The 27,526-nt window shown below is 41.8% G+C and overlaps 1 long non-coding RNA gene across 1 annotated transcript; it reads right to left on the bottom strand.

Moving 5' to 3' along the window:
• Positions 1-23,378: 23,378 nt before the first annotated feature.
• LOC115079859 lies at positions 23,379-25,898 on the bottom strand. Its single transcript, XR_003853417.1, has 3 exons — positions 25,855-25,898; positions 25,205-25,398; positions 23,379-23,504 (listed from the first exon to the last, which is right to left on the bottom strand). It is a non-coding gene; the product is annotated as an uncharacterized LOC115079859 (long non-coding RNA).
• Positions 25,899-27,526: the final 1,628 nt, after the last annotated feature.

Here is a 27,526-nt window from a genome sequence, read left to right on the forward strand (position 1 = left end):
TCAGGACCTACACTAATCAACAGCTGTACCAATTTCAAGCTTTGTGTCTACTGTCTACCTCTGAAGGGAGCTCAAGATAGCTAAGAGCAGGGCAATAATGAGAAATAACGATCTGTCAGCATGTCTCTGCAACAACCAGACTCTTTGCCTAGGAAAGGCGCATTAGCCGGAGAAAATTGGCTGTAAGTGACAGCAGCTTGCTAAAACCTAGATGTTGAAGAAACCACCAGCAAAATGCTGTGCCCTGCAGTAAAAGACTGATCTAGGGCTCAATTCGCCCAAATTCAGGTCTTAGAAAAATGTCCAGCAGAAAGATATTTGTTGATCAGGGAAGAAAAATAATTGTATTCTGTGTTAAAGATTAACAAATGAAAACAAACAAGGTGTTAATATGTTATATGATTCTGAGCTGTGGCCAGTCTAAAAACTTACATAAAAAGGGTTATTTGGTTTTCTCAGGGAATGCAGAGTCTCTGTGCTGTTTTTTGTTTGTTTGTTTTTTTTATTTCCATGTATTTAAGTGCACTAACAAAACAAGCACACCAATATATAGTAAATCATGGTAGCTAAAGACCATTTGACCCATTCAGTCTGTGAAGTTTTTTTCATCTGCACTGACAAGGATATATTCCAACTCCCAGCAGTAAGAGCTTGACTGCTTGTAGGATATCACTCCTTAAGACAGTTTTGTTGTCTTCCTGTTTGACTCTAACATCCTGGGTAGAGGAGCATAACAAGTTTTCATACTTAATCCAATACTTGGGTTCAGGGCGGGTGCTATCATTTTTACTGCCCGGTGCAAACAATTACTGTGTTGCCCCCCCCTCCTCATTTTTGTAAACACAGAATAACCCACCTTGATTAAATATGCAGAACACTCACCCTCACCAAATACAGAATAAGGAGACTATAAACAGAAATGAACTGGAAACTGAAACAAGCCCAGCCTCTGTATGCAGTGCAGCAATGGAGATACAGAAATATCACCAGTCCTCATAAATCATTCATCAACAATAAAATCAAGGAATACAAATCAATCATATTAGTAAAACCATACTTATAAAAAGAATATTTCCAATGAGCTAAGGAATAGAATAGCATCCGATAATTAAGAGCTCATACAAAACTTTAAAAATTTTCCAAACAAAATATTTCAAAATGGCAGACACAGATATTCAATAATTAAAACTAATAAGGGTGGAAAATTCACTGCTCTCCATACCTGAAAACTTTTCATTTCCAGTCATCCTGAGTATGGTGTGGAATATTTATTTATTTAGACAATTTATATGCTGTTGTTCCCTGTAAAGATCACAAATGTTTGCAATAATTAAATTCATAGGATTAGTGGGGCAGCACAAACTTTCTTCACACACACACACCCAGGCAGGCCCCCCATTTACACACTCAAACAACCCCAGACAGGTTCCCATTCACGACACACACATCATCAGGAGCCATTATGCTGCTCCTCCTTGTGTGGTGGCCCCTGCGCTACTCAAATCTCGTGGGGCTAGCACTTCCTCTATGCCGATCTCATGCTTCGTGAGATCAGCATACAGCATGTACTAGCTGTACGTGTTTTGGACAGTGCATGCCAGCACCAAGAAGGAGCAGGAGAATGGGCTCCTTCTTCATTCTTTGGAGCAATGGATGGCTGGCACCATCTTAAAAAATGGTGCGGGCCATCCATTGCTCCTACCATGTGACAGGGGCCGAGCAATGGCATTGGTAACCCCTGTCACATAGTAAGGGCAAAGAGCCACCGGCACCATTTTGATTGGCAGCCGACAGCCCGAGAGTGGGAGATCACTCCCGGGACCCCGCTGGACCACCAGGGACTTTTGGCAAGTTTTTTTTGGGGGGGGGGGGGTTGTAATTGATTAAATTTGTAGGGTTGGCCTGGGTTTGGGGTTGTTTTTTTTTAATGTGCTCTTTCTCCCCCGCTCAAAAAACGATAAGAAAACCACACGAAATTTCATTGGTTTTCCTATTATTTCTTCAGCTCCCCCGAAATGCAACAAAATAGGAAATATCGTATTTGTTTCCTATTTCGTTGCAAATGAATGCACATCCCTAGTTTGCAGGGAGAGGAAAAGAGGAGCAGTTACAGGTTTGGGAAGGGAGGAGTAAAGGAGGTGATTCCATGTTTGAAGTGGAACGGGTAGAGGAAAAGGGAAGTGAAAATAGCAGAAGAAAAATGGCCATGTTGTGGGCGTGAACCCTTGGACTGAGGTGGTGCAACCTGCAGGGAGGAGCCCTGCAGGTCCCCACCGTCAGCTGGCAGAAGCAGAGGCCCCACTGGAGCTTTACCAATACCAGCCCACATTCCCCTAAGGTTGAGCCCTTGGGTGCCAGAGCTGGCTGGGCTTAGACTCAGGCCTCTGCAGAGCTGAAGTTATGATGAATCCAAAGAGTTGCAGGCCAGAGTCTGGAGAAGCACAAGCAGAGTCAAAGTGCAGGTGGAAGTCAAAGGCAGGCAGAGATCAATCAAGTCAGTATCCAGGCAGTGGTTAGTGGCAGGTGGAGTTCAAGATCAGTGTCAGAGTCCAGGTCAAAGTCAAACCAGAAGATCCGTCTGCAGGGCAATGAGGGATGGAGTGAAGGTAGGGAGGTGAGGAGCAGGACAAGCAAGAGCGAAGACACTGAAGAAACAGAGGAAGACTGACCACAAGGAAGCCAAGGGACCAAAGACTGACCACAAAAAAAGACAAGAACTCAGGAGATGCACCAGACTGCCAATGCAGATCAGGAACAGAAAATCAGGAACAGAAAAATGCTGAGGCAAAGCACTACTTTAAAGAACTTAAAATATTGCTGAAGCATAGAGTGCAGGGAAGGAGAGCCTTATATAGTGGAGGGGCTGTGATGTTATCCAAGGGTGCCGCTGTCCCTTTAAATCTCAGAAGTTTGGGCACGTGTGTGCCTAGGGCCAGCCCAGACAGTGTCAGCGTCTCTCAGCATGCTGGATTTCCGTGACATGGTGGTTTTGCCATGGGGCTTCGGGGGGGGGGGGGGGGGGTCTGCCCTGACAACAGATGTGTTTGCCGTGGGCTGGAGGTAAGGATGGGACTGCTGGCTGCTGAGTGCAACAGTACCCCCCCCCCTCTTAAACCTCCTCCCTGAGGTTCTTGGCTACTTGGGGTGTGTGGCATGGAATTATCATAAAAGCTTAGCATCGAGAATATTAGAGGAGGATTCCCAAGTTTTCTCCTCAGGGATGTATCCTTTCCACATGATGAGGTATTCCCATTTCTTGCCCTGTTGTCTGACTTCTGAAATCTCCTTTACTTCATATATCACGTTATCTTCTGAAGACACATCTGGGGGCTCAGTTGGCTTTCTTGAGGGTCACGAGAGGTCTAAAGGTTTCAGCAATGATACATGAAATATGTTATGGATGCCCAGTGTGGGAGGTAGCCATAATTGGAACAGGACCGAGTTGGCATATGACTGTGAATGGTCTGATATACTGGGGAATGAGGCACATAGAAGATAGTCTGATATGACTCCAGCTAATGTCCTTCAACTTCAAGTTCTATAACACAACCAGCTCATTTAACTGTTCGTTGTAAATATTTAAAATGCTATTAACCTTTTCTTCTTCCTTCCTCTCCCAGTTTAAGCATCCCTGTTTTTTGTAACTGCTTTCTTCCACACTACAGTTCCAGTTTGTATTTTCTTTCTATGCACCACTGTTTTAATGTAAACCAGCATGATGTGATTTTATCATGAATGCCGGTATATAAAAACCTTAAATAAAATAAAATAAATGACATGTACTCAACCATACCTTCTCGCCAGGTTTGAATTGTGGTGCAGGTCTTCGATGCCCATCTGCAGACCTTTTGGTTCTTTTGATTGCTCTTTGGAGCCATCTCTTTGGTACAGATCCAGAGGTCCTGGAGTTCCTGGGCGGTTAACTGAGCCACAGATGAAGGGACTGCTAACCGGAGAGGTAAGTGAAGCAGGGCATGCTTTCCATAAACAATTTGGAATGGGAAAGATCCCATAGCAGTGCAGATGTGGAAGTTATATGAGAACCCTTCCCATGGCAGGAGATGTGCCCAGTTGTCCTGGCATTCATTTGCATATGCTCTAAGGAAGCTCTTAAGGGTGCAGTTGGTCCATTTGGACTAACTATTTCCCTGAGAGTGGTTGGCCATTGTGAAATCCAGGGAAATGCTGAATTTCTTGCAGAACAAGAGCCAGTACTTGGCCGTGAATTGGGCCCCACAGTTTGAGGCAATGTGTTCAAGCAGTCCATGCAAATGTGGTGCATGAACAGACAAGCCATCTAGTTGACTATGACCCAAATAATTGTGGAGCCATAGAGAGGGGGAGATCCACTATAAACTCAGTGAACAAGTGGGTCCAGGGTTCCCTGGGGGCAAGCAATGGCTGTAACAGCCCCAGGGTCATCCAGACAAGAGTTTCCGCTGAGCACAGGTGGGATAGGAGTCCACATAGGCCCAAACATCTCATTCCATATGAGGCCACCAACAGTAATGCTGGAGCAATGTGAGGGTCTAGGCCTGTGCAGGTGGCCTGTGACATGGGAGTCATGGGACCAACACAATGCCTTCTCTCTGAGTCTGTGAGAAACGGCCATCCTCTCTGGTGGGATGGTTGTGGTGGTGGCTATGAGGATCCAGGCTGAATCAATGATGTGCTTTGGAGGTTCTGGGGAGTCTTCCGCCTAGAATGAGCATGACAGGGCATCAGCCCAGACATTTTTGAGTGCCAGTCGGTACCTCAGCTTGAAGTCAAAATGTGCAAAGAACAGGGACCAGTGGGCTTGTTGAGCATTCATACATTGAACGTGATGGAGGTGCTCCAAGTTTTTATGATCATTATAGATGGTTATTCAATGCTGAGCACTCTTGAGCCAGTGCCACCATTCTTCTAGTGCTAGCTTAATTACCGGAAGCTCTCTGTTGCTGATCCCATAGTTACGTTCAGCAGGTGAGAATTTTTTTTAAAAGAAGGATCAAGGAGAGCAAAGACACCAAAGACACAGAGGGAGGCTGACCATAAGGAAGACATGGGACCAAAGACTGACCATGAAGAAGACAAGAATGCAGGAGGCGGACCAGACTGCCAACACAGGAACCAGGAACAACTCAGGAACACAGAGCAGGAACAGGAAATCAGGAACAGCAATAATCGGAGGCAAAGCGAGGCCTAGAATGCAAGGAAGGAGAGACTTATATAGTGTAAGGGCTGTGATGTCAGCCGAGGGCGCCGTGGGGAAACTCCCATCGTGGGCTCTTTAAATCTTAGAAGTTCAGGCACGCGCGTACCTAGGGACAGCCCAGATGATGTCAGCATCTCTCAGTGTATCGGGCCTCCGTGACACAGTGGTTTTGCCACAGGGACTTCAGGGGGCCTGCCCCGATGACGGAGGTGTTTGCTGTGGGCAAGGGGCTGGAGGTAAGAACAGCAGTCTGTAGGATGGGACCATGGGTCCCCGAGCACAACAGGCAGGCTGACTATACAACCTGTATATCTTTAAAAAAAAAAGTACTCTAGCCAAGCAGATGCAGTTAGAAAACATGGGCCTGGAAATGACAGAGGGGACTAACTCACCTCATATGGACCAGGCTTGGATAAGACAGGTTATCCAATGGAAGATAGAAAATATGGAATTGCTAATGCAAGACTGAGTCAGATCCGGCCCATATTAGCAGACATTTCTGGTATATGTTATTTGTGCTCAGTGCTGATGTTCTGCAGTTCATGTAAGAGAAAGGTTCTTGTACATCTACTAAATACATTTCCAAAAGACATCCTGCCAAAACTGTGCAATTTGTTGCACGTGCATGGGTGAAATAGAGGGGGCAGGACCTGGGTGGGGCCCAGAATATGGCTAAAGGGTATGGACGGGCAGGTCGGTCCTTGATTAATAATATTAAATATGGGTCTGGTTTTAGGGTCTCATGGAAACTGGAGCCTGTTGCCTCTCCAGAATCTTATTTGAACTGGTTTGTCTATTGGTTGGACGGGGAAGTTACTTCTCTCTGGTTTACGAGGAACTCTTCCCTCTTACAAATTATCCTTGGATAAATTTGGTCATACGGCCATATTACTAGCATGCCGTACGATCTTAGCTGACTGGATAACACCAGATAAGACACCCAGCCTGCGGGCGTGGTTTGGGCGGCTAGCCTTTTCAATGCAAATGGAACGATTGGCCGCCATGGACAGTGAGAGAGAACGGGATATGTTATACCAGTCTTGTTGGTCAGTTTGTTATGACCTACTGCCGTCAGACCTTCAATCTACTTTAACCGCTGCTGGGTATCATCCCTCTTGGAAATGACTTGCTTTGAGATCATTGTATATTACAAAGATAACCGAGTTCTGCAAGGGCATGTAACGTTATTTCTTTTTACCACTGTTGGATATAGTGCTAGTTATTGGGGGGGGGGGGGGGGGTGGTATGTGGAATGTTAGTGGATGTTTGTGGTGTGATTGGGTGGTGGGTTATGTTTGGTGTTTACTCTGTTTCTCTTGGTCAGGAGGACCACAAAAGGAGAGTCCACGGGGTGTTACAATTGGCCTCGCCATCCTTGGAAATTGCTCTTGAAATGTGTTGTCTTGATAATATTTGAGTTCAATTGTACATTATTCTCTTAAGTGTGGGTTCTGGATTGTACCTGTGTTGCTCTCTAATAAAAACAGGATTTTGACCAAAAAAAAAAGAAACTAAGGCTTTAAATATTTTTCAGCTCCTAACTCCCAAATCTCTTTGCTGATCAGTATGCTAAACTACTTTTTCATTAAGCAGCTGTTCCTTTTTATTCTTAGCTCCAAGACTTATTCTTCATTTATCTACATTCAACGACCAAGCATCTGAGTTCATTTCAAGATGCTAAAACCCCTCAGGTATAAATGAGTTTTCAGAATTTTCTTCTCTCCCTCAGACTGTTTGCTCTGCCTTGTTGTCAGTTCCTTTTAATTTGCAACTTTTGGGTAGAGCTTCGGGCTCAGAAGGTTAGGGGTGACCCAGCACAATTACGAGCTGAGAACCTCCACAGCAAGCAGTCGTACTGTCTAATGTAAATAATATTAAATAGCAATATCTGCGGGAAAATAGATTATTCCTCTTGTGAAATATAGCACACAACAGTAATCGTTTTGTCTTTGTATGAATTTGCACATTTTGGGAGTTACAAACAAAACCAGAATCTTAGTTGCATCTGTGCAGCCCTTGGGGGGTGCATATGAAGATGACAGGAGATGTCTGGTTGTTTCAAAGCAAATGAGAACATTTGTTATTGTTAATGGAGAAGAAAGCATTCAGAAAACTTCGCCACCTAGCATAGGGCCCACAGTTAATTAAGGTTACGGGTTCTTTCTTTACAAAAGTTCTGAGATGACTTTGTGGGCCCAGCACCTCCAGGATCTCCTGCCTGGTAAACAGATGATAAGCAGAAGCTCGGATTCTTAGGGTTGCAAACTGACTACGCAGAAATAATTAATGAGATAAGAGTGAAAGTGTTTAGGCTCTGAAAAGACATTAGTGGATGAGTTTATCTTACCACATTGACTCTTTCAGCAGAACTTCTATTCTGTTTTAATCTCTTGTTATTCAAGAGCAAAAAAATAATAAACCTGCTTTAGAATACAAAGGGGACTACGCAATAAACTTTAGCGTGCACAGTAAGGCCTTCGTGTGCATGCTAAAAATGTTTTATTGTAAAGTGCCTAGAGCTTCGGAACCAGGAGATAAATAAATTTGTAATAAATGTAAAGAATTAGCAACAGGATCTGTCTGGTAGCTTGCACTTTCCCCATCTTCCTCTGCTGGCATTTGAATAGCCATGCTAGCCTATTTCTTTTTTTTTTTTTTGTGGGAAGCCCATCCCCACTCCCTAGCTAGTCACAACAGCAGGAATCCTATTTTCCCTAGGAGCTAGTCACATGCCCCAGGGGAATGCGCCCCTCCCCCCTCCTTTCCCCATTTCTCATTCAATGTGAAAAGAAAGTCTTCACAGGGTTAGCAGTAAGAAGGGGAGAGACATGGAGAAGGAACGAGAATGGCAGAGATGGCGATAATAGAGGTGACACAGTTGAACACTTCAAAAATAAATCTGCCTTTCCATACACAAGGCAAATGTGTGTCTTAGTAATAGGCTGCCAGAGGACAAAGATCTTTGATATCACTGACATTGTTAGTGTAGCCAAAGACCATTGTAGGCATTCAGAGCTCGAGGCTGAAGAGCAGTGTAAACCTCAAGAGCTTTTTTTTGAGCCGATGAATTGTTTGTTTGTGCGGAGCTTTGAGGCAGTAACAGACTGTGTGGTGCAGCCATGGCAGTGCAGACAGGGTGGCTGTGGGGGAGGGAGGGGAAGAATGGTCCAGATGCCTGTGCCCCTTAGAGTTAGGAAGGCCAAAATTCCTCCCAAGGTCTCTCCCCCTTGCATGATCCTTTCTGTCCCCAACCACAGCCTCCGATGCTACTCTTTGAAGATCCTTACTGACACCTAAAACAAAAGGGTCACATTAGTTTTCTCATCGCTCCAACTCTCCATACTCATTTCACCTGTACAGTAAGTCTCCTGCTTCTTTCCTCTGCACTGACCAGCAATCCCCATGCACCAAGTGTAGTTCAATACCTCTCGCAAGCCAGCAGTGAGAAATAAAAGAGAAATTAGTTTGTTGAAGTCTGTGGTGCCTTATCCTAGTCCTGGTTCTGACCTAGTTAGAAATTTAAGAAATAGGATAAAACTATGAATTTCCCCCCCCCCCCCCCCACCAAAATTTTTTTTTTTAAATTAATATTGTACAATATTATGCATTTCTAAAAATGTATTGTCACCCTATGGGCTTTGTTACTGATAGAGTAGTTCCAGCATGCATGTATTTATGAATATATTATATGGTAAAATTAACTAATTTCTGCTTAAGATTCAGTAAATTGGTGCCTAGGGTATCCAATTGACCAGTATTTGGCCAGCATGACTGGTTTTAATTAAGACAGGATGGCAGCTAGCAGAGGCTTTAAACAAACAATATAATTGCCGTTATTCCACCAACCACTGGCCTCTATAGCATCACATCCTTCACCCCACCCTCCTCTCTTCTCCTCCACACAGCCCTTGCCACTGTTTTCTCCTCCCAATGGACCTTTTCTTATGAAGCAGGGGTTCAGGCCAAGATCTGACCATGGCAGTAGTGGTGGTGTTGGCAGTAGCAACAGGTTGTGAAAGCATGTAGGCCAGGGACTAAGCTAATGCGCGCTCCATTCCCAGGTCCTGTTTTCCTTATGGAACTAGGAAAGGGAGAGACCACCATGGAACCTGGGAGCAGAGCAGGCCCTGGTTCAGTCCCTGGCTCCTACACTTTCACAGGCAATTGCTGCTGCCACTGTCACTACAGTTAGGCCTCAGACGGATCCCCCTCCTTCATAAAAAAAAAAAAAAAAAAAAAAAAGGTCCATGGTAGAGGGGTTCTGGAGAAGGTTGATGGGGATTTGCGGCTTGTGGAGAAGAGAAAGTATGGAAAGAGATTTTTTTTAAGAAAAAAGGTTCATATTGGGAAGACTATATAGGAAAGAAGATCAGTAGAGTATGATGGGAAAAGAGAAGATCTGTAGAATGGGGGGGAGGAAGGCTGTAGAGGAGAGAAGGGTCTTAGAAGGAAAAGATTGTGGATGAGAATAGGTTCATGGGATGGGAGAAGATTGCAGAGGAGTTGTGCTATGGAGGGAAGATTGTGGGGAAGACAAGGTCTGTGGGGCAGTGAGGGAGATTGTGGAGGAGAGAAGATTTTTTTGGGGGGAGGGACAGATTGTGGAGGAGAAAAGATCAATGAGGGGGGGAGAAGACTGTAGAGAAGGTATCAGTGGGGGGAAGATTGGGGAGGAAATAGGCACAAGAATAATTAATCAACGTAAAAGACACATCAATTAAATTCTCAGGCAATTCTTGAGCAAGTTCAGCCATATCCTGGCATAGCATGAGGTCTAGGAAAGTAATGAGGGAAATGCACCCTGCTATGCCACCTAGATATGTACTGTACCATGTTGCCCTCCAAGATATGCACACACATAGTCAAAAGGCATACTCCCTAGAAGAAAGGAAGGAAAGGGCCAATATCCTTGAAACATTACAAAATCATGCATGCCTCAATGTGACAGAACTCAAGCATGCTTGGGACAGATTTAATGATTCCTTAGTGGAAGGGCACAGAAGAGAGACCAGAAATTAGAGTCTGCAGCAGAGAAGAGACATAATAATGACCAGGCTGGGTGAACCAAATGATCCATGTTTACACATAAAAGCCCATTATGATCCCTCTCTTTTTTGGGCAAGTACTGAATTATTCTTGCAAGAATATTTATTTATTTTATTTATTTATTTAAAGAATTTATATACCGGGGTTCCTGTATAGTATACATATCACCCCGGTTTACAAGGAACCATAACTATCGCTAAGGAAACGATCATTTAGCGGTTTACATTGAACATTTAGCGGTTTACATTGAACATAGTTAATTTGAGAAAACATAATGAAACATAAATAAACATAAATAAACATAAATGAACATAAATAGTTAATTTGAGAGAAGTATATAAAATGGTTAACCAGTTAATAACTAAAAAGCAGGTTAATAAGTAAATAAGTAAGTAAATAACATTGAACTTGGTAGAATCTGGTAACAGGATAAAATATAGTGTTGCATATGTTTAAGTACAGTTTCGTGTTAATTTCTTCAGAGAGATGTAAGCTGGGGAAGATACGGAGGATATGAAATGCCTTTTTTCTTGCTCATTAGTTCTATGGGAAAGCTTGTTCAAACAACCAAGTCTTAAGTTTCTTTTTAAATGTAGTGTGGCACGGTTCAAGGCGAAGGTCCGGAGGGAGCGAGTTCCAGAGAGAAGGGCCCGCTGTGGATAGAGCACGTTTCCTCAGGGAGGATTTCGCCTGTTGTGTGGTTAGTCTGTACTGATATGCGCTTCTAGTTGGTTTCACTGATGTGTGTAGCTGAATTTGAAATGTTAAATTGAGTGGAGCGATATTATGTAAGGCCTTATGTATCATCATTAAGGACTTGAATTGGATCCTGTATTTTATCGAAAGCCAGTGTAGATGATGCAGGATTGGGGTGATATGGTCTCTTTTTTTGGCATTTGAGAGGATTCTTGCCGAGGCATTCAGGACCATCTGAAGTGGTTTTGTGGTGCAAGCTGGTAGGCCAAGGAGGAGAGAGTTACAGTAGTCCAGTTTTGGGAGTATGATGGCTTGTAGCACCATGCGGAAATCTCTTGCAACAAACGTTAAATTCTTTGCCTTTTTTTTTTTTTTTTTTTAGCATTCAGCTACTGGAGTCACTAAACTAATCTTAATAGGAAATGGTCATCGGTGTCATGCAACATTTTAGAATTCTAAACACTCTTCAGGCTTACATAGAATATCTGATTGAATATCTCTGCAAGACAAATCAACGCCTTCTGTTTAAAGCTAGGCCAGGAGTTTAAGATAATTTAATTGGCTCCATCAATAAGTGCCTCAAGACATTTACAATTATTTCCCACCATCTGCTCTCTCTTACAGGACTACAGTATGACAAGTAAGAGATCACCACACTAAAATTGGAACTCTGAGGGTTTTCAAAGTGTCAGTTCTGCAGTGTCACTATATAAAATAAGAGTTCGGGTTGCATGTGTATTTGCTTTGCTTTCTAGAGATGTCCTATGTCATCAATAAAAATCATTTTACAAACATCCAAACTGGCTCACTTAGATACCCAGTGCCTAGTACTATTACTATGCAGGGTCTGCTTTTCTAAGCCATTTATGTGCATAAAATGCAGATTTATGGGCTTAAATGGTTCATTGGAAACTTTGCAATAAATGATTCTATCCTACAAAGGCTATGCTAACTCTATCCAGAAATATGCCAACTCAGAAAATAATGACCATCACATACCGAACATCATTAGAATAAACATATATTGGTTCTCGTTTTAGGTCACTGATCTAGAAGTATCATAATGAGATGCCTTTGATATGTTTGTCCAAAACTGTGAAAGTTAAAAGTTCGAGAAAGGCGTTGTTAGCCAACAGAGAGTAAAGTGAGCCTTGGGCCTCCTGATGCAGAACTGTTCAAAACATGGGTCCATGCTGGGTGGAGAAACATGAAGGTAAGTTTTAATCAATCAAAGAGAAAGTACTAAAAACCATATTGAAGACAACCGATTATGACTTTTCTGAACTGATGATTAAAATGAGAACTAACATACGTTTATTCTGCTGTGGTTCGGTATATGATTCTTATTTTTTGAGTTGGCATATTTGTAGATAAATTTAGCATAGTCATTGTGGGATAGAATTGTTTACTGCATTAGATATTTTTCTCTTTTATCAGTAGAAAATTTGCGAGTCTTTGGATGAAGAACATATGAGCTTGATATTCAAAAGCATTTACACATGTAAAACTGGACATTTTGCCCATGTAGGTGGGCTTTTGAAAATTGCTACTATAAATGCCATTGAATTGTCCATAGAATTTACCCACATAAGTGTACTTTATGGGGCAGATTTTCAAAGGGCTACGCGCGTAAGATACACATGTACTCCCCAAAAACCTGCCCCAAGCTCCCCCTGTGCACGCCGAGCCTATGTTGAATAGGCTTGGCATCGCGCGCAAGTCCCGGGGCTTTCCGGGGGGGGGGTGTCAGGGGCGTGTCACGGCGGCACCACGGGCGTGGTTCCGGCCCGGGGGCATTTCAGGGGCATGGCCAAGGCCTCCAAAACTGCTCCCGGGCCAGGGAATCGCTTGCTGGCGGCTGGCCGGTGCAGGCATAATTTTTATAATAAAGGTAGGGGGGTTTAGATAGGGCTGGGGGGTGGGTTAGGTAGGGGAAGGGAGGGGAAGGTGGGGGGAGACGGAGAGAACAGGCAGCGCGCGCAGGGCTCGGCCCGCGCAAGGTGCACAAATGTTCACCCCCTTGCGCGCGCCGACCCCAGATTTTAATAGATACGCGCGTATCTATTAAAATCCAGCATACTCTTGTTTGCGCTGGATGTGTGAACAAAAGTACGCGCTCGCGTATTTTTTTAAAATCTGCCCCTATGCGTGTAAATGGCTTTTGAAAATTATGTCACATTTTTGTGCGTAACATTTAAAAATTACCTCCTATTCACGTAGTTCGATTTTGTGCATTACTTTGTGCTGGCAAAAAAAAAAAAAGAGAGGTGAACCAGAGGGCGGAGTTGGAGAGGAATTGGAGAGGAGTTCGACTTTACGTGCATACTTTAGATTTTAACAAGGTATGCTCATAAATCTACAAGCACAGGTTGTGCCATGCCAGGAGCAGGAGTAACTTTCTGCAGGGGAGCCTGGGCACGTACTTTCCAAGAATTTCCAAAAGGGAAGCACGCCCGTACTTTAGCTTTGAAAATTCGTGAAAAGATTGCAGATAAAAAGTGTCTGCATCTTTGAACAATGTTTGTCCTTGTGTCCATTTTAGCAGATGTATTTTTTTTAAATTTATTTTTACTGACAGGTGGTTATCAGTACTTGGCTAAGGTCAGTTTTTTAGTAGTTTATTCTGTAGTCAAATTTCTAAAATTTCCTAAAAATGTGTCTTTGTAGTTTGTCAAAAAGTGCTGGCACCTATGTGTTCATTTTTCCCCAGAATTTGTAGCGCTAGAGAGTATTACAATTGTTTATTCTGGTACTTCTTCTTTGCTTATCTTGTATACATCACTAAAAACCTTCAGATTCTAGTGAGAAATTTGTGGGAGTCTGCTGGCACCCCAGAAAACTCTGCTGCTATAAGCAAAGTTGCTCGTAGATCATCCACGTATGCTCCTGGGCTATCTCAAGTTTATCACCAAGATTTAGAGCTTTTTGGTAATGCGCACAGCATGGGATGGAGGCAAGGGCTTGGCCAGCGTAACCCTAGGAGAATGCAAACTTGATTTATGCAGTGTGGGGGGGGGGGGGGGGGGGGAGTCTCCAGTCCGAAAATTGAACGCAAGGAAGGTATTGCACTGCACTGCACAGTAATGAGGGACTGCTTGTGTGTTACTGGGGAAAGACAGTACAAAACGCTATGACTGATTCTACAAAATGGAAAATGAAGAACCCAAAAAGCAATAAACCATACTGTTTTTAAAATGTATCTGCCAAAATAGAAGTAATGATGTGCATTGAACTCTTTTGCAGAGACTTTTAATGGTGGCACATTGTGCAAAGCAGAAAGACCAGCTCGCCAATTGGTTATTGAAAGTTGTTTTGGTTTTTGGTTTTTTTTTCAGAAAAGAGCCTTTTTTCAGATTGTGGACAAAATGTTCTGTGCAAGACAGCATTTAGAATGTTTTCCTCGCTTTTCTTCTGGTAAATCTATCAGCATCATATCAAGCAGTTCATTTTGCCTGCCACAATGCCCTTACAAACTAGACAATGTCAGAAAAATGTAAGTAAGAGGTGAAGGGAAGAGCACAAAAGCGCAGCGTAACACAGCGCACAGCCCTGTCATGAGTTTTAACCCAATTTCCCTTCTCTGAAGTTCCTTCCTAAAAGCACATTGTTACAGAAAACAGAGGTAATGAAAGCAGTGACAAAAGCATAAAGCAATTTTTTTTTTTAAAAGGTCCTGTAGATCATGCCTGCTTTATCTAATCATTAATCAGGGTGTCCCTCCTTCCAAAAGCAGCAACATAAAATAAAAACTCCCTGGCACAATAATTATGAGATCATACTTTTCAATTTCTGACATTAAAATACTTTGAGCTCTTACATATATTTTTTTTTTCCTCTAAAACAGACTGAAAAAGTTTAGCCTCTATGTTGGGAACATTTTTTTGTAACAGGGCATAAAATAAAAGTGATCACGAACTGTGGAACCTGAAAGTAACTTCATATTTAACACATAGTGGGGCAACACTATGGCTTATTTGTAGCTCATGCCTCGGATGCCCACAGGGAGAGACATTTTCGGAGGCATGTCCACAGTAATGGCCTTTTACAAGATTGCCTGCCTGAGATGTGGGCAAAGCTTTCAGAGGTGTTCCAAGGGGTGGAGCTGGGGAGGGCTGTGCATGAACTTTAATTTTCAAAAGTACATAAGGTAGATTTTGTGCAGATGTTTTACAGGTGTTACTCTGTGTGGCTTAGATTTGGTGGAATAATTTTCAAAGCAGACTGATGCACACACAAGTCCGCTCTGAAAATTGGTATATCCTATGTGCATGTTTAAAAACAATTTATAGGTCCGCTATTTCCAAGTAAACTTGTTCAATGTGGATTACAATTGAATATACACAAATTTAAAAAAATATATATATATATAATCAAAACAAAGAATAAAAAATAAAGACTGCAATAACACTAAAGATACAAAGAAATAACTATCTATATGCTTACTTTAAAAATCGAGCTTTTATTTTCTTTCTGAATTTCAAATAGTCCTCTTTTCAAATCATGAGAAATTGAATTCCACAAAAGTGGACCTGCAAAGAACAAAAGTTTCTGTCATCTACAAATTGTACATTTTAAAATGTGGAACCATAAGAAAATTATGACTAGTAGATCACAAAGTAGTAGATCGCAAATGAAATTTAATGTGGATGAGTGTAAAGTGGTGCATGTAGGGAAGAGTAACTCGAATTAAAGCTACACAATGCAAGGTTCCACATTAAGAGTTACGTTCAGGAAAAGGATATAAGCGTCAATGTTGATAGTTCATTGAAATGTTCTGCTCAGTGTGCGGCAGCAGCAGCCAAGAAAGCAAATAGAATGCTGGGGATTATTAGGAAAGGAATGGAGAATAAAACAGAGAATATCATAATGTTTCTGTATCGCTCTATAGTGCGAATTCATCTTGAGTACTGTGGGCAGTTCTGGTCACCGCATCTCAAGAAAGATACAGCAGAATTAGAAATGGTACACAGAGAAGGGCAACCAAGATAAAGGCGATGGGACAATTCTCCTATGAAGAAAGACTAAAGAGGTTAGGACTCTTCAGCTTGGAGAAGAGACGGCTGAGGGGAGATACGATAGAGGTCTATAAAATGAGTGGAATGGAATAAGTAAACAATCAGTTGTTTATTCTTTTAAAAAGTATGAAGACTAGGGGACACATAAATGAAGTTACTAAGTGATACATTTAAAACTAATAAGAGAAAAACATTTTTTTTATTCAACACATAATTAAGCTCTGAAATTCATTGCCAGAGGATGTAGCCATTAGTGTAGCTGCCTTTAAAAAAGGTTTGGACAAGTTCCTGAAGGAAAATTCCATTAACTATTATTAAGGTGGAGTTGCAGAAATCCATTGCTTATCCCTGAGATAAGCAGCTTGTAATCTATCTACCCCTTGGGGTTCCTGCCAGGTATTTATGACCTGGATTGGCCACTGTTGGAAACAGCATACTGGGCTTGATGGACCCTTGGTCTGACCCAGTTTGGCAGGTCTTATGTTCTTAAGTACAAGATGTGACATAAGAAATCAGCAATTTTACCCATTTGGAACCTCACTATATATTACTTTACGGATGAGTGTAAGTACCTTAAAATGTATTCTGTGATAATAGGGAGCCAATGTAAATTGCTTCAAATACAGACTAATGTGAACCCTATATTTTGAAGCAGTAATAATCCTGTGTGCTGCATTTTGGACTAGTTCTAAAACTTGCAGCCATTTCTTCAGCAATCCAAGATAAAGAGAATTGCAATAATCTATCTTCCTTAGGACTAATGCTTGTAGTACATCTTAAAGGTCTCACCACTTTCAGTTGTTAAAAAGAGGCTTTTACCATTATCCTTATGTGTTTGTAGAGTAAGTGCAGAGTCAAGATAAAAGCGGCCTATACATTTCGCTAAATAAAATAAATAAATAAATAAATATACCAAGATGACAACCTTCCTTGCTAATTGGTAAATTCACATTTTCTACTTTAAAAAAAAAAGGAAACAGGAGGATTACATTTCTTCCCTAACCAAATATTTTCTGGCCTAATTATGTGTTATGTTACAAAATTACCCCATAATCATTGTCCTAAGGTGTTTCCTCCATCTTTTTAACATTTTTGCACTTTTGCCTAGCAGCTAATAAGAGGAAAACCCTTTACTTACCTTACAAAAGTACTTAGCTTGACCAGAAGAGATTTTCAATATTTAGTGCAAGAAGAGCAAGGCAGTCTACCTTCGGTAACTTTACTGGGAGTGGACAGTGGAGTGCCTCAGGGATCTGTATTGGGACCCTTACTTTTCAATATATTTATAAATGATCTGGAAAGGAATACGACGAGTGAGGTAATCAAATTTGCAGATGATACAAAATTGTTCAGAGTAGTTAAATCACAAGCAGATTGTGATAAATTGCAGGAAGACCTTGTGAGACTGGAAAACTGGGCATCGAAATGGCAGATCAAATTTAATGTGGATAAGTGCAAGGTGATGCATATAGGGAAAACTAACCCATGCTATAATTACACAATGTTAGGTTCCATATTAGGTGCTACCACCCAAGAAAGAGATCTAGGCGTCATAGTGGATAACACATTGAAATCGTCGGTTCAGTGTGCTGCGGCAATCAAAAAAGCAAACAGAATGTTGGGAATTATTAGAAAAGAAATGGTGAATAAAGTGGAAAATGTCATTATGCCTCTGTATCGCTCCATGGTGAGACCGCACCTTGAATACTGTGTACAATCCTGGTCGCCGCATCTCAAAAAAGATATAGTTGCAATGGTGAAGGTACAGAGAAGGGCGACCAAAATGATAAGGGGAATGGAACAGCTCCCCTATAAGGTTAGGACTTTTCAGCTTGGAGAAGAGACTGCTGAGGGGGGATATGATAGAGGTGTTTAAAATCATGAGAGGTCTAGAACAGGTAGATGTGAATCGGTTATTTACTCTTTCAGATAATAAAAAGACTAGGGAGCACGCCATGAAGTTAGCATGTGGCACATTTAAAACTAATCAGAGAAAGTTATTTTTCTGGAATTTGTTGCCAGAGGATGTGGTTAGTGCAGTTAGTGTAGCTATGTTTAAAAAAGGATTGGATACGTTCTTGGAGAAGTTCATTACCTGCTATTAATTAAGCTGACTTAGAAAATAGCCACTGCTATTACTAGCAACAATAACATGGAAAAGACTTAGTTTTGGGCTACTTGCCAGGTTCTTATGGCCTGCATTGGCCACTGTTGGAAACAGGATGCTGGGCTTGATGGACCCTTGGTCTGACTCACAATGGCATGTTATTATGTTTCAATGCCTTCCCTGTAAAATAGGTATTTTTTGCCCCATCTTGCTTGCCTAACACAGCTCTGTTCTGGTATGGCCCAAGCCTACCTCAAGAATAACATTTCTTTCTAGGGATGTGTGTGGTTTTCACTCTCGTTACCTGCTATGCTCTGAAACAGCTACCACTAATTTGTGCACTCATATAGGTGGCATTTGGAAGTTCCTTTTAAGCAGACCAGTGCGACAATTGAACTATTTATGTATCTTTCTGCTATATTTTGTTGTTTAGCTGTATCATTTTCGAAACTAGACTATGTACAAAAGTCACCAACATGACTATGAACATATATACTGTACATATTAGAAAAGCATAAAATCGTCTTATTTCTCAGTTCGCTTTCGTGAAAAAAGGGTCACTCTCCTTAACCAGATCATTCATCTCTGCAGTCTGTGATAGCACTAACTTCTGAAATATCTCAATCACCAAAATGTCCTCATTATAGCTATTAAAGATGTGAAAAATCTCAGGGCTCAGTTTACCCAGATTCAGACTAGAAACATTTTCAGCATTAAGACGTTTGTCAACCTGAATGAATAAAAATAATTAGAGCCCATGTTTACAAAAATGTACTTCTCAAACCCTCTGTATCTTTACTAAAATGGTAACTTTCAAACGGGCACACATATGTGCATGTGCGTTGCTGTGCACCCAAAGACGCAGCAATTTTGTAACACGTGTGCACTTACTCTTGCATGTTATAAAATAGCCCGGGAGCATATATCCGTGTACCTAATTTTAAGCTTGTGCGCGTGCTGCAGCGTAAGTTGGCTTATGGACAGCAACTGCCTATATTTTATAATAGATGTTTGTCCAGCCAAGGACCAGTTTCACCAGTTAGTCCAGCTTACAGCTAGGTTGGTTCTTTAGCCTGCACTGCCCCCAGTTACCCCAGACCCCTCAAACCCTTCACAGATGCCTTTAACTTTTTTTTTTTTTTTTTTTTAAGCTTACACTTCCTCCATTGCAGAAGTAAAGTTACACAGCATTGGCCTGGCCCACGCCCCAGGTGCTTAAGTACTTGAGCGCACATCTCTTGGCCCCACAATGCCCACACCCCACTCAGACCATGCTCCTTTTGTGATCAATGTGAGATATTCACGCATCGGCACTTGTAGTACATCTGCCTGCCATATAAAATCGGGTGGACATGAACAAGTGCCAGATGCACCCTTGTCTCCTGATTTCGGCACACATCCAGCTTTTACAATTCACCTTTTAGGTTTTTAGGCTGAGCCTTGCTCAAAATTGCATAAGACATTATCAGCTTCAATATAATTTGCATGTCACTCATTTATGCCTTTTTGGATATGCAGAGTTATGGAATCCCCAGCTTCTGGATTTGGGTGGGTGAATCATATTGAACATCAGCAAGCCGTGATGTCAGTTTACTTCAAGGGCAAAAGGTCAAAACCTTCAATCACCACAGTGCCTCCTTCTACACACTCCAACATCTTCTGTCTTTCAATATCAACTAAATGCATTGTCTGCGTTCATGACTTTTTACACTATCTACTAGGCGGAGGCCAAAATAGAATTTCATTGAATTAAGCCTGAGTGAGAATTTTACAAACTAAGGGGTCAATTTACTAATCTTTCTTCATATAGACACAGAATGGGAGAAAATGCCTATTGAATCAGTGCTTAAGACTATTACATATTTGTTTGCTAAGGTGCTGTTATGAACATATGTTCTAATCCAATGGAAAATTGATGTGTAATCTTTTTTAATTTAATAAATATTTTCAAGCCATGTACTCTATTATCCTGACCCAGAAATGTCAATGGGAAAAGAAATAGGGCAATGGAAATGTTTTGAAGATTTTAGACTGCGGCGGTAATAATTTGAGAAGTGCAGGAAGACAAATACCAGGATTCTAATTAAAAAGAAAAAAATCATAAAATACTGTAGTTTCTTTGAGACTGCGATCCCTGTGAAGTTCTGGCCTGAAAAATTTAAGAGGCACCTCTAGAACCAAGACCAGAGATCAGGAAGGGTAATATTCCCCTAAAATGTTGACTTGGTGATGAGTCTGTTGAGAAGACTCATTTATATCCTCTGCCCCTTTTGTCACCCACCCAGTGTAAGATTTTAAATTGCATTGCAGGTTGCATGGGGGGTCTCTCTCTGGACTACAAACCATCCTCATTTCCTGAAGCTGATACAGTCTATAGTCACACATGAGGGAAGGGTGATTTTATACTGTCTTAGCAAGGAACAAGCAATAAAGGAGGATATCGGCTGGAAAAAAAAATCTCAATAAAATGACTTCCCACAAATGAAGGTTATCTGGGACCCTGCTATATAGTTCATTTTTCTCCTTACTGAAAGTTACGTAGAAACTAATATTTATTGTTGGAGTAAATCGTATCCACTAAAAAGATTATCTCATTAACATTTTGGAATGAAGCAAAGATGAGCAGTTATGTAGCCTAAACTGTGTGGATTTTCAGAGGTAGGAGTGCTCATATAATCAAAGAAGACCCTTTATCTGCTCATGAACCGAAAACGTGACTTAGATAAACAACAGATATGGGTGGAATGCGAGATGGATAATATTTTTTAATAACCAAATTCCGTACAATGACGGTAACTTTCAAAACAGCACGCAGGCGCACATTGATGCATGCCCAGGGACACTGCAATTTTCTAACATACACGCATATGTTAGAAAACTCGCCTGGGCATGTGTGTTGTGCACAGCCGTGCAAAGTCAGGTATGAGCCGCACAAGCAGGGGAATTTTTGTAAATAGGCTCTTGCCCACACCATGACCAGTTTCACCAGTTCTTCCAGTCTAGAGCTAGGTCCTCCACACCCTCCTGGCTCTTCAGCCTGCACTCGCCCCCAGTTATCCCAGACTCCTTAAACACTCAGGGGCAGATTTTCAAAGGGGTATGCGCGTATCCCCCGAAAAACTGCCCCAAGCTCCCCCTGCGCGCGCCGAGCCTATGTTGAATAGGCTCGGCGGCGCGCACAAGCCCCAGGACGCGCGTAAGTCCTGGGGCTTTGCTAGGGGGGGGGCGAGTCGGGAGTGGCGCGCCAGCCCGGGGGGCGTTCCGGGGGCATGGCCGAGGCCTCTGGACCAACCCCAGGGTCAGATGATGGTGTGCCAGCAGCCCTCGGGCAGGTGTAGCTTTTCAAACAAAGATAGGGGGGTTTAGATAAGGCTGGGGGGTGGGGAAGGTGCGGGGGGGGTGGAAGGAAAGTTCCCTCCGAGGCCGCTCCGATTTTGGAGCGGCCTCGGAGGGAACGGAGGCAGACTGTGCAGCTTGGTGCATGCAGGCTGCCGATTTTGCGCAGCCTTGCACGCGCCGACCCCGGATTTTAAAAGATACGCGCGGCTATTCGCGTATCTATTAAAATCCGGCGTACTCGTTTGCGCCGGTCACGCAAAGAAAAGTACGCGCAGGCGTACTTTTTCAAAATCTGCCCCTCAGTGAGGCCTTTTTTTTAATTCTTTTTCACTTACACCCTCCATCTATAGCTGCACTGGATCTGGGCACGCGCCCGGGCATGTAAGCACTTGCGCGCACTTCTCTTGGCCCAACCCGGAATGCCAATTGCTCTGCCCAAGCCACACCCCTTTTTCATTCCAAGTGAAATATTTGCATTTTGGGAGATGCATGTGTGTGTGTGTAGGTGGCTTTTAAAATCGGGTGGATATGCGCATGTCCTACATACGTGCACGTCTCCAGATGTTGGCATGTGCCTGCCTTTTAAACTCTCTTAATACTGAGGTGAATTTTGCGTCTTTAGAAATTTGGTCCAATAATAAATGTCAACCAATTTCAAATCCAAATGTCATGCAAGGAGACTACTGAACACATGACTAGATGTGAAGGCTCAAATCTTCACAAAATTTCTAACCTTTCCACTTCTAGATTTTGGGGGGAAAAAATTATTTTTGGGTTTTGTTGTTTTTTTTTACCTCAAACCTTCACATCTCTAACCATACAACACAGTATTTTTTGTTTAATTGATCATTTTTTCCAGGACTGTTTTAGAAGCCTTGATTTTACCCATTCATATCTATTTGGAGTCCTTGAGGGTGACCTTTAGAAAGCTAGATTTTTTTTTTTTTTTTTTTAATCATCAGCAAAACCAGAGGTTGAAAGAGTAGAAACAGACAAAATTGAGAGAGAATGACTTTGAAGGGGGAAAAAAAAAACCCTTGAAGAAAATGCATTTTATCCTGCTTGCAAATACTGCAAATGAATTTTCTGCAAATAGTTCTGATAAGGGGAGAAAACAGTTTTGTATAATTTAAAAATGAATGGATTTCCTCTGCTTGCACAATATGGGAAAAACTTGTAAACAGTGATAGATTTGATAGTTGTGTAACATACAGGAGACCGCAATGATTCTCTCAACAATTAACAATACAGAGTTTGTTATAAAGAGGATTAGTTAAATCAAAATTTGATTTCCAAGGCAAATAATATGCAAAAAAAAAAAGTGAAAGATTAAAATTTCTATTTATTATGTTCAAAATGTATTATAACTTAGGTGCAATAAAGAAGTCAGGTAAGCCTTATATTCCACCTTTTTTGACTGGTCAGCCACTTCAAAGCAGATTATACTCAGCTATCATAAGCATTTGATTGATATTATTCAGATGTTTACCTAATTGCTGATCAGAGAGCAGTGTTTTTACTGGAAATTATTATAGGTACTGTATAGATAATTGCAGTAAAAAGAGGCAAGAGAAGTTTGAGACAAGCAAGAGATTGTACTTGCTAAAAATATACATCAACTATGATTAGTCAACCATTAATATTCCAAAGAAAGGGAAACAAAAAAAAATCAGGAAATCAAAAGAACTTGCTAAAAAGATTTCTACTGTATAATCTGTTTCTTTGGCGACTGCTCCTCCTATCCAGAAACATAACATAGTAATTTAGTACCAATGGCAGATAGTAACTTCCGCTTTGTGCAGTTACCCCCAAACCTTATGATAAGTGTAGTAATATTTGCAATCAAAACCAAGCAACTGTGCTCAGGTGCTAAGGTGAGCACCTACCTGGACATTAGAAACATTATCCCCATTAGTGGGTACTAGGTCACGTATCACCCCCTCCCATGTGGGTTCCACTATCTCTCTACTTCTTGTAGCTTCTGCAGAAGGAATAATCCAAGCCACATAGGGCAGATTAAAGTCTCCAATGAGCAACACTTCTCCCCTTCTTTCCCATCCTTTCGATTAGATCTCTGTCCAGTTCTTCCGTTGGAATTGGAGGCCTGTAAAAGGTAAAGGTCTCTCCATTATTAAGGTGGACAGGTCTTCACAAACAGAATGCATTAACTTCCTTTTCTATAGGAATCAGGGATCCATCTAAATCATTTAAAGAGGAAAATAGCAAATGCACAACTCTACAAAATGTGATAATGAACCACAAAACAGAGTGCTGTGTTCCAAGCCCAATACTGAATTTTTTTATTTCTGTACTTATCTAGTGCTCTTTAGCAGGATGCCTTCCAAAACATTTATTAGCACAAAGCAGAACAGAGGCATTTGAAGTCTAGCCAAGGTTACAAAGTGCCACATGAATGAAAGTTGTCAATTCTTGATGGTCTAAGGGTCCTTTAAAACATGGTCAGTCTGATAAGTGTTGTGGACATGGATTAAAGCACTCAGCAAGCAAGGGTGACCAAATCCTCTCTGTGGCATCTTGGTGTGTGGTCAAGGCTGGGAATAATTGCAGACACTCCAGAAGAGTGGTTCCAGCTGATCTGACTTTTATTTATACAGGAAAAATATTTACCTGATGCTCCACAGGGATCAATTGAGTGCATACAGTTCACAAAAGCTGTGCTGTGCTTTTCAGATCAGATTCAAAGTTCCAACAGTGTAAAACTAGATATCACTTCACTCCTAATTCCAAATCATGTCCTCAACAATCCCTTTCCTTTTAGGGCTTATCTTATTTTGGGCTTCCCTTTGAGCTTTTGAGATCATGAATCCCAATTCAATAAGAAAATCGAATATTATTTTATTCCAGTGTCAGATAAACTACTCAAGAAAACATTCAGGATGTTAAAGCATGTCATGCCTCCCCATGGAATTGGTCTCCTTTTCTATTTATTTTGAACACTTACAAATCGCCATACAGATTATAATAATCTCTCAAAGTGATGTTCATCTCAAAGAACACCCAGACATCAAATTACTGGAACACTTAAGCAAAAGCACAAAGGGACATTTGAATGCAATCACGTGGTGGTTTGCATGTTGATTAGTGCTATGACAATTTGGTGGGCCACCTGAATTCTGAGGCCTTATATTAATATTTGCAATCAGAATATGATATTCCACAAATCCTGACAAGACAGCAAGCAGAGCAAGATTATAGAATGGTTGGGCTGCTATAGAACAGAACAAAAACATGAGTAGCTATACTTCCTTCATGGTGAATGGAGTCACTTGAACAGGCAGAACAATGATACTATTTTTCTTTTTGATAAAAGGTCCTAGGTGGTTGAGATTGGTCCTTATTCTTGATCAGACTGAGGGATGGCCTGGTTAAACAGCCATGCTTTAACTTTCTCATGGAAGGTGAGAGAGCATGGGTTAAAACAAATGGGCCATGGTCGGCGGCGGATTGCCGAGGAAGACCGGCCCGGGGATTCGTCGCCCAGGCCAGCCCAGGAGACATCACGTGGTCTGCCGAGCGCGGCTCCGTCACGGCCGTGCACGGCAGACCACGTGACTGGAGCGACCGCCCCACCGGGGGATGCCCGATCCCCCAATAGGCCAATCCGCCCCTGGCACTTTATTCCAGAGTTTGGGAGCATAACAGCTAAAGGCTCTTTACTGCAAGAAGGGGACATTGGTGAGGAATGGAGTTCTCTAGAAGACTGTATGGTGTCAGAAGTTCTTATTGCCGGAAGGCTTCCCCCCTCCCACCTCTCAGGGTATAACCTAGTGAATCCAAAGTTACCTAGGTCCTCCACTTATATTCACAGCTCCAAGCTTGGGATTCTGTATCACTGCGGAAGGAACAATTTCTGGAATTCATAGGCCTTCCGAGAGCTACAGCTTCACCAGGAGCCGGCCTCCTGCAAACACTGGGCCCAATGTGATAAGATGTGATGTAAAACTGTGGACGCTGAAGTTCAGTTCACAGTTTATCATCTGTGTGGGGGAAAAAGAAAAAAAAATTAAACCTGGTACAGAAAGCAAATGGTATGCCAAGGTAAATGTAATACACTTTGTAAATACCTCAGTGACAAGTAATTATTTAATTACTACAATTTTTGAATATTTATGTAGGCAGCCACATTAAAATTGAAAATGATGATCGTGTGTGACCCCCATGATGCAGCATGTGAATTCCACACATTTGTAATGCATTAGCCACGGCACATTTTAATACATAGATCTCTGCTTAAAACTGTGCACCCTGCTTAGGCTTGCGAGATTTGTCAGGATAGAGGGATGTGGGGGTGGGAGGGGTAAGAGTTAAATGTTTGTGTGAAAGTTTTTATTAACTTAAGAAAATACTTGTGCTGATTTTTTTTTAACAACTGCAGGAAAAGTTAGAAATATGCTAAACGAGGCAAATGGAAATAATATTTTTAGTTCCATTACCTACAGGTGAGGAGCTCCTGCTGAAAGACAACCAGCTTCCAATTCTGCTATAGCAACGCTAAACAGCAGTGCATAATCGTACCTGTCAGGAGAGCAAGAGGCAGAATGGGGCCAAATTTCCATATAAAAAAATATATATAATTGTACACTCTAGTCAACATTGCTAAAGTGCACAGCATTCCCTCATGATGTCATGATGATGGCATTAATGACTGCATTTGCATGGTACAAAAGAGTATTCCAGAATCAGGGATTCTCAATCCACCCCTAGCCAGTCAGATTATCAGGATATCCACTATGAATAGGCATGAGATAGATTTGCAAACAATGGAGGCGTTGCATGCAAATCTCTCTCATGCCTTTTCATTGTGGATATCTTGAAAACCTGACCGGCTGGGTGTGTCCCGAGAGCCCCCTGTTCTAGAAACAGAATGACCCATGGAGCTCCATAACAAGGGGGACAGGCTGAGCCATCCCTGATTTTACCTTAAGTGCATGCATAGTCCTGAGAATTGGGATGGCACCATCAGTTATGACATGGAGTTAAAGCAGGGATGCCTCAGCTGGTCCCTCTTGACACAAAGCTATACGGACACCCCATCTAGAACAAAACTTGCTCAAAACACTTGTCTCTTCAGTCATCTGTTTCAAGATCTATAATATTACCATAATGCCCAGATGTGTGCTCAGTCTGTACATCTGTCTCTGCTAAATTCTTCTAAATCAAAATGTAATTGTTTGCTTTAGGGCTTCAGATGTGGCTTCCACCATATAATTATGCAGCCATGTTATCACCTTAACTGTTCCTTCCTCCATCTGCATTTTCTTTAATTCCTTGTCATTTTCTGCTGCAATGTTTTATGTTACAGAAGATAAAAGAGCATAAGATATGCCACGCTGGGTCAAACCAAATGTCAGCTGAGCCCAGCATCCTGCCTCCAATCCAGGTGACAAATATCCAGCATACCCCAAAGAGAAAATCTATTAGTTGTTGCTCACTTCCAGGGACAAGTGGTGGCTGTCCCAAATCTATCACTGATTATGGACTTTTCCTCCGGGAACTTGTACAAAGGCCTATTAAGCCCAGCTATGCTAGATGCCCTGACTGTATCCCTCAGGCAGCAAATTCCACAGCTTGATTGTGCATTCAGTAAAAAAAAATACTCTGATTTATTTTAAATCTGCTACCTGTTAGTTTCATGGTGTGTCTCCTAGTTTTAGTACTATTTGACAAGGTAAATAACTGTTTCCTATGTACCACTTCCACACCGCTCGTTATTTTATGAATCTTTAGCATATCCCCTTCTAAGCAGGAGAGCCCCAGCATTTTTAACCTTTCTCCATCCTCTTTATCATTTTTGTTGCCATTCTCTGTACCTTTTCTAGTTCTGCTTTATCTTTTTTTTTTTTTTGCGATCTTGTGACCAGAACTGTACACAATGCTCAAGGCGCGGTCGCACCATGGATCAATACGGAGGCATTTTGATATTCTTCATTTTGTTTTTTTATTCCTCTCTCAATCATCCCTAACATTCTTTTTGCTTTTCTGAATGCCACCACATACTGAGCTGAGGATTTCAGTGTATTGTCCACCTCCATAGACTCGTTCTAAGGTGGTGGAATAAGTGGTCTGGGAGTTGGTGGAGAATCCTAACATCGAACACAGTATTGT

This window comes from Rhinatrema bivittatum, chromosome 18 (genome assembly GCF_901001135.1).
Source record: "Rhinatrema bivittatum chromosome 18, aRhiBiv1.1, whole genome shotgun sequence".
In the NCBI taxonomy this organism is placed as follows: Eukaryota; Metazoa; Chordata; class Amphibia; order Gymnophiona; family Rhinatrematidae; genus Rhinatrema; species Rhinatrema bivittatum.